The following is a 5,642-nucleotide window of genomic DNA, read 5'->3' as shown; positions in this document are numbered from 1 at the left end:
GTGCTGCACTCCCACGGCACTTTTCCAATCGGATGGTCGAGTGTAGTGCAAAAGTTTACACATCCGTTGAATCGAATGCGGGAACTCGCACCGCCTGCACTATAGTTCACACAGTACGGCCAAGCATTATTTGTGAACTCGTGCTGAACTCCCACGGCACTTTTCCCAAACAAATGGTCGAGTGTAGAGCAAAGGTTCGCAGTTCCGTTGAATCTAATGCGGGAGGTTGCAGCGCTTGCACTAATTCACAGAGTACAGCCCAGCATGGGCTGGCGAGAGAAATTACGGGTCCCGGGGATGAGTCCTGCCTGGGACCCCTTCTCATATGTCTCCGTCGTGCTGAAGGGGCTCAGGCCCCGGGCCGTCATTCCCGGCTGCCCACCCCCCTTTTGCAGGCCCTGCAGCCCAATCGAGACAGCTCTAATATTTCTTGATGGGCTGACGTCTACCTTCGAGGCTGTCATAATGACCGTTACAACATTACGCTACTGAAAATTCACAAGTTTAAATAAGAAACAGATTAACCACAACAAGTGTCATCCTGGCACGTAGCAATAATGAAGAGAGCGGCATTGAAACTACGTGGATTTCCCCCTGTCGCAACAGCAAACACCTCTCACTTTGCATACTGCGATCCCTTGGGGGCAACTCGCGATGCAAGCCTCGGCATACTTACCTGGTGTCGGGAAGCCTGTGATCAATGTGGCAGGCTCCCCGGGTGGAGGCCAAGATATTGCACTGCGTTTTGGTTGAAACCCGCCACTTCCCCAAATCGGGGTAGCTGGGACATGCAATTTTTGGTAGTGGGGGCTTGCGTACGCGCTCGTCCCCGTTTCTGTCGAACTTAAAAAGCAGAATATGGATTACTTGCATGGGGCTGGAAGGTCTTCAGTTGTCGAATTGCTCCAGCAACAACGGAAGTATCCTGAGGGCAGAGACCCTTCGCCGTTGCGCCCGGTTGCGTCACCGCCAACGAACGTCACAACGAAGAGCATGATAAAGTATACATGTAGCATGAAAGGCACAAAATGGGCTGACTACAGGTTCGTCTTGATCCCCTAAGGAGATATTTAGACCTTTCAGGAGCGGATCCCAGACATTTGCTCCCCCCCCCCCCTTCCAAAAAAAAAAAAAGTCCCGTTATTGCAAATGAATGGATGGTTCTACTTGCAAAATCTTGCAAAGTACATCTCACGCGGAACTTTCTTCTTGAAGCTCGTTTCAATTCGTACAAACGACTATTGTCATCTGTTACGTATTTGCGCATATGCATACTGAATATTTTTTTTCTGTTTCACGCGTGTCATGTTTTCTTCAGCAGGGGTGTACGTTGAGAAGCATATTTCCGTAGCTCTTTTATATATATGTTTTTTCTAACATCAACATAAACGAGATGATTTCATCGCGAGGTATGCGGTAGAGACGGTATGCGAGGTAGAGTTCATTGCGACGGATCAGGAACAGGTGTTGGAAGCAGAACCTGATGTATGCGAATTGATAACGTGTTCTATTTGACAATTTATTATTCGCACTGAGGGTAAAGTATCTTCAGAAGATGTCGCAGTCGCACGAAAACTGATCTGTTTCAAACCTGATGCTACAAATTTCACTACATGAGTCTACGTGTTTTGCTGCATATTTACATGCATATCCCAGGAGTTTCAGCAATATGAATTTTCATTCTGCTAATAACGATGCACACGCATTTGTCATGATGGCTTTTTAGCTTGCTCGGCTACACGAGGAACAAAAAGGACGGAAGAATTCAAAAACTGTGTTTGTAAGTCAAGTAAACCAAGTATACTGTCCGCGTGTCTATGAGTGTACCTTCACTTACCCGGCATTTCGTTTTCTTGTTTTCTTTCGGTATTCCTACTGTTCGTCGCTCTATTACATAAGTATATCGTCTCTTTTACACGTATAGGTGCAGTATTCCTCCCTATTTATGTTCCCTTTTTGTCGTTGTTTCTTGCAGTGGAGGATTTCGTCTTCAGCCGAATATGTTCCCTTTCTTCCAGCTCAAATCTGTGCGAATACTGCTGTCATACTGAGACCCCAGGTGAAAAATGCCTGCAGTTCCAAATGGTTTATGCAACAATTCCCACTTGCGAACCATCTACGTACAAAGGGGTTCAAAGTGGCTGCAAGAAACTGTTTCATAAACCTCTTGTAATGGCAAACATTTTTCACGTAGGTCACCGGGTATCGCTTCGCTCATTCGTCGATAAAAACTCATCATCATCATCACCAGGTATGGCACCCCTTGATTTCGACCCCGTGTAATGCACTTGCGTGCTCTCCCCTTTAACACTGTACAAATAACAGTCGACACCGTTGCGGGCATCGCTAATCTAGATCACGTGACATCTGAACAGGGACAGTGCAAACGAATTTCAGTTTGCAAAGCCTCAGAGTTTCACCTATCCGAATGTCCAGCTATCCATACATTCCCTCCAGGAAGCCTGGATGTCACGTAAACGAGAGTCGACTGTAAGTCCCCTTTTGCTGCGAGCGACCTTCATTATACAAGTAAAAAAGAGATAAGTGATTAGCAGAAGGACCTTTAGGAGAACCGGCGCGAGGGTCTTCGAGGCCGAGTCACGAGGCGGTGGCGCCCCTGCAAACCAGGTGTAGAACTACGACATGCGAGAGAAGAGTGGAACCGAAGCCTTAATTCAGCGCAGAGACCAATAACATTGGACCACATTACGGCACGCGCTGTGCTTCTTTTGCTACGGGTGCATGGTACCTAGGTGGTTAACTTTGGGATGTACTCCCTCCATGGGGGTGGGGTTTGAATCAGTGATGGGGCAGGAGTGATCGCGACTCTTTTTTCGATAGAACTTTGTTAACGAGCCGGTCTTTGTGCTCGGGCATTTTGATAGGCTGACGATGTCGCTGAAAACAGATGATGCATTGTAGATCCTGTCAATTATGGCGAGTACGTTCGTTCCGCGCTTACACTCTGTGGTATCTCGGGGGCATCGAGAAATGCGGCGTCTATTTCGGAATATTTTGGGAGACCCAGTGCGATTCTGATGCCTGCACGGTGGAAATGTTTCAGTGATTACCAATCGTGCATCGAGGGTTCCATGAACGGAGTAGCATAATTAAACCGACTCAAATTGAGACTCTTACATAGAATGATCATGTGTCGCGAGTGGCTTCCCCAAGTTTTACCATAAAGACGTCTGAGTATGTTTAGCAGGGGAGTGCATTTCTGCACCATTCCGTTTACTTGGGATGGCCATTGGAGTCTGGAGTCGAATATTACTCCAAGGTATCGGACCCGTGGATCTCTTGGTAGAGTGTTATTGCCGACGCGATAAGACGTGGATAGTTGAACCTGTGTATGCAATAAGGGGATATGTCGACTTATCCCCTTTTTACTATTTTTGTTGCAATACCCTCCACATACCAGTATATACCTGCCCAAGGAAATGTATGACCATATTGCAATTTATTGGCCCGCTACCGGCCGCGTAAAAGAAAGGAAATGCATGTGTGTCAATGGGACGGCCAATCAGATCAGGCCCCTTTTCTCGGTTTGGGAGTTTTCCACTTATTGCGTACAGGGGTTCAACTGCTGCCAAGGTGTTTTCTTGGTGGGGTACAGACCAAAGTGACTGTTTTTGAAGTGGAGATGGTAAGCCCCTTGGATAGGAGGTTTTCAACCACCTGGCTGAGGACTACTTGGGCAGGGTTTTAAATTCTCCCTGTAGAACAGCCTTGGAAGAGCATGCATATGTCATCTGCGTATATAATAAATTTTGTTAGGATGGTTGTGATGCGAATTCCCACATGGATGACAGATGGAGCTGCGTTGAACAGGAGGGGAGAAACTACGCTACCTTGAGGGTGCTCCTCGTGTGAGGCGTCTGAGGGTGCTGGTAGCGCGGTTACTGTTACGGTCCTAACCATAAGAAATAATTCTACGTATGCTTCTAACCTTCCTTTAATTATCGACTTCTGAAGACGGTGCATGATGGCCTCGTGAAGAACAGAGACGAACATGTGCCTTAGACACCGCTATGACGGCAAGGATAGCTTACAATGGAAGGAACGGGATGCTTTTGCCGTTAACATCAATGAAACCCAAGACCTTGAGGGAACCCTCGGGTGACGTAGCTCTCAGCTCAAGAACGCTTTCATCCTACTGTTGAAACGATGGAATGGACCCGTGAGGGACATTTGTCACTTGGGCTAGCAAGAATGATTCGACACGCAATATGGCCGTAGACAGTGTCCCGCGAAAGTCTAGCAGGCTACTGGTCATCGCAAACACTTGAAAGCAATTACTTCACCCATGGAAAAATGCACAAGCCAGGACACACAAAACATCAACAGAAAGAGATCACTCAAAAACGTGTCGCTGCGTTAACACACCGAATGCTCCTCGGTGTCTTATTGGTCAGTTACCACGTGTGGACTCACCAAGCTTCCTTCATTGTGGTGACTTGAATTGTCTAGAACACGTTGTTCTTCACTGCTCACATTCCAGACATTCCAGAGCTACTCCTAGTGTGTTTAAATCAACTAGACTCTCGACCCTTTAGTACAACAAGATTGCTTGGCCCATGGTCAATGCCCAGCTCGTTAGGGAGCCGCTCTAAATCGCATGCCTACTTTTCGGGACTCTAAAACATCATTAAAACAAAAATAAACTGCTATTCGTGTACTGCCAGCAAACTATCATACATATCGTACCACTGACGCATAATTCGAGACTGATCGTGACGTTACCGTTGAAGGCTTCCTCGCACGCACCCACAAACGTCGGAAAGGCAGGAAGAGGAACCGCCATGCAGCTTTCCAAAGTCAGTACTGTCCACATTCTTGACACTCAAATAAAGCAATAGCTGGCTACTGTCCTGAATAGTGGCATTCCTCCGAGAAATGTAGCCTGTACGCCTTGGTGGCTTGAAATTGAAAAGACGACGATGAAGAAAACGGCTATGAACAGACACAAAGTGCGCAGTCAACGTACGGCAAACTCGTATCTAACAACATGGAGAGGGACAGGAACCGTAAGCGTACTCGGCTCTGCCTATAATCTTAAGTACTACTGGCAGACCGCGCGAATTGCTATATTAAAAACATCATTCGCGCCTCCGCTTAAACTATTTTTGTTTAACACTTTTGTTCAACAACCACGCTCGCATGTGTATCATGAAGGGCGCAGGGTTTCTAACACAGAGTTCGTATTTTTTTTCCGCCTTCGCTACAATGTGGAACGAAGCAAGTGCAGTGCGAAGTCCAATGCGGCTGCTCCTGCTGCACTCATGCGTAGTTCGTGTGTGTATACAGAATGTATTTGTTATCCGTTGCTGAACAGCTATACGAAAACCGGTATATTTTTTACGACTCGGTTTACGGACGGTGAGCATTTTCGGTTACGCTCAGGTTCCCGAAACCCCGCTGTCTACCCGCAGCAGCAGGCTCGTGATCCGACAATCTGCTTTTCTACTTCGACAGAAATGGGGGCGAGCGCGTACGCAAGCCCCCACTACCAAAAATTACATGTCCCATCTACCCCGATTTGGGGAAGTGGCGGGATTCAACCAAGCCGAAGTGCAATGCCTTGATCTCCACCCGGGGAGCCTACCTCATTGATCATAGGCTACCCGACACCAGGTAAGTAT

At 47.3% G+C, this 5,642-nt stretch overlaps 2 non-coding genes across 2 annotated transcripts; one reads left to right on the top strand and one right to left on the bottom strand.

The window, feature by feature from the left end:
* The first annotated feature begins 668 nt into the window (after positions 1–668).
* On the top strand, positions 669–832 carry LOC135373776 (U1 spliceosomal RNA). Its single transcript, XR_010416585.1, has one exon. It is a non-coding gene; the product is annotated as a U1 spliceosomal RNA (small nuclear RNA).
* A 4,646-nt stretch (positions 833–5,478) lies between these two features.
* Positions 5,479–5,642, bottom strand: LOC135373771 (U1 spliceosomal RNA). Its single transcript, XR_010416580.1, has one exon. It is a non-coding gene; the product is annotated as a U1 spliceosomal RNA (small nuclear RNA).

This window comes from Ornithodoros turicata, unplaced genomic scaffold (genome assembly GCF_037126465.1).
Source record: "Ornithodoros turicata isolate Travis unplaced genomic scaffold, ASM3712646v1 Chromosome31, whole genome shotgun sequence".
Classification (NCBI taxonomy): domain Eukaryota; kingdom Metazoa; phylum Arthropoda; class Arachnida; order Ixodida; family Argasidae; genus Ornithodoros; species Ornithodoros turicata.
This window is presented reverse-complemented; position numbering and strand designations above follow the sequence as displayed.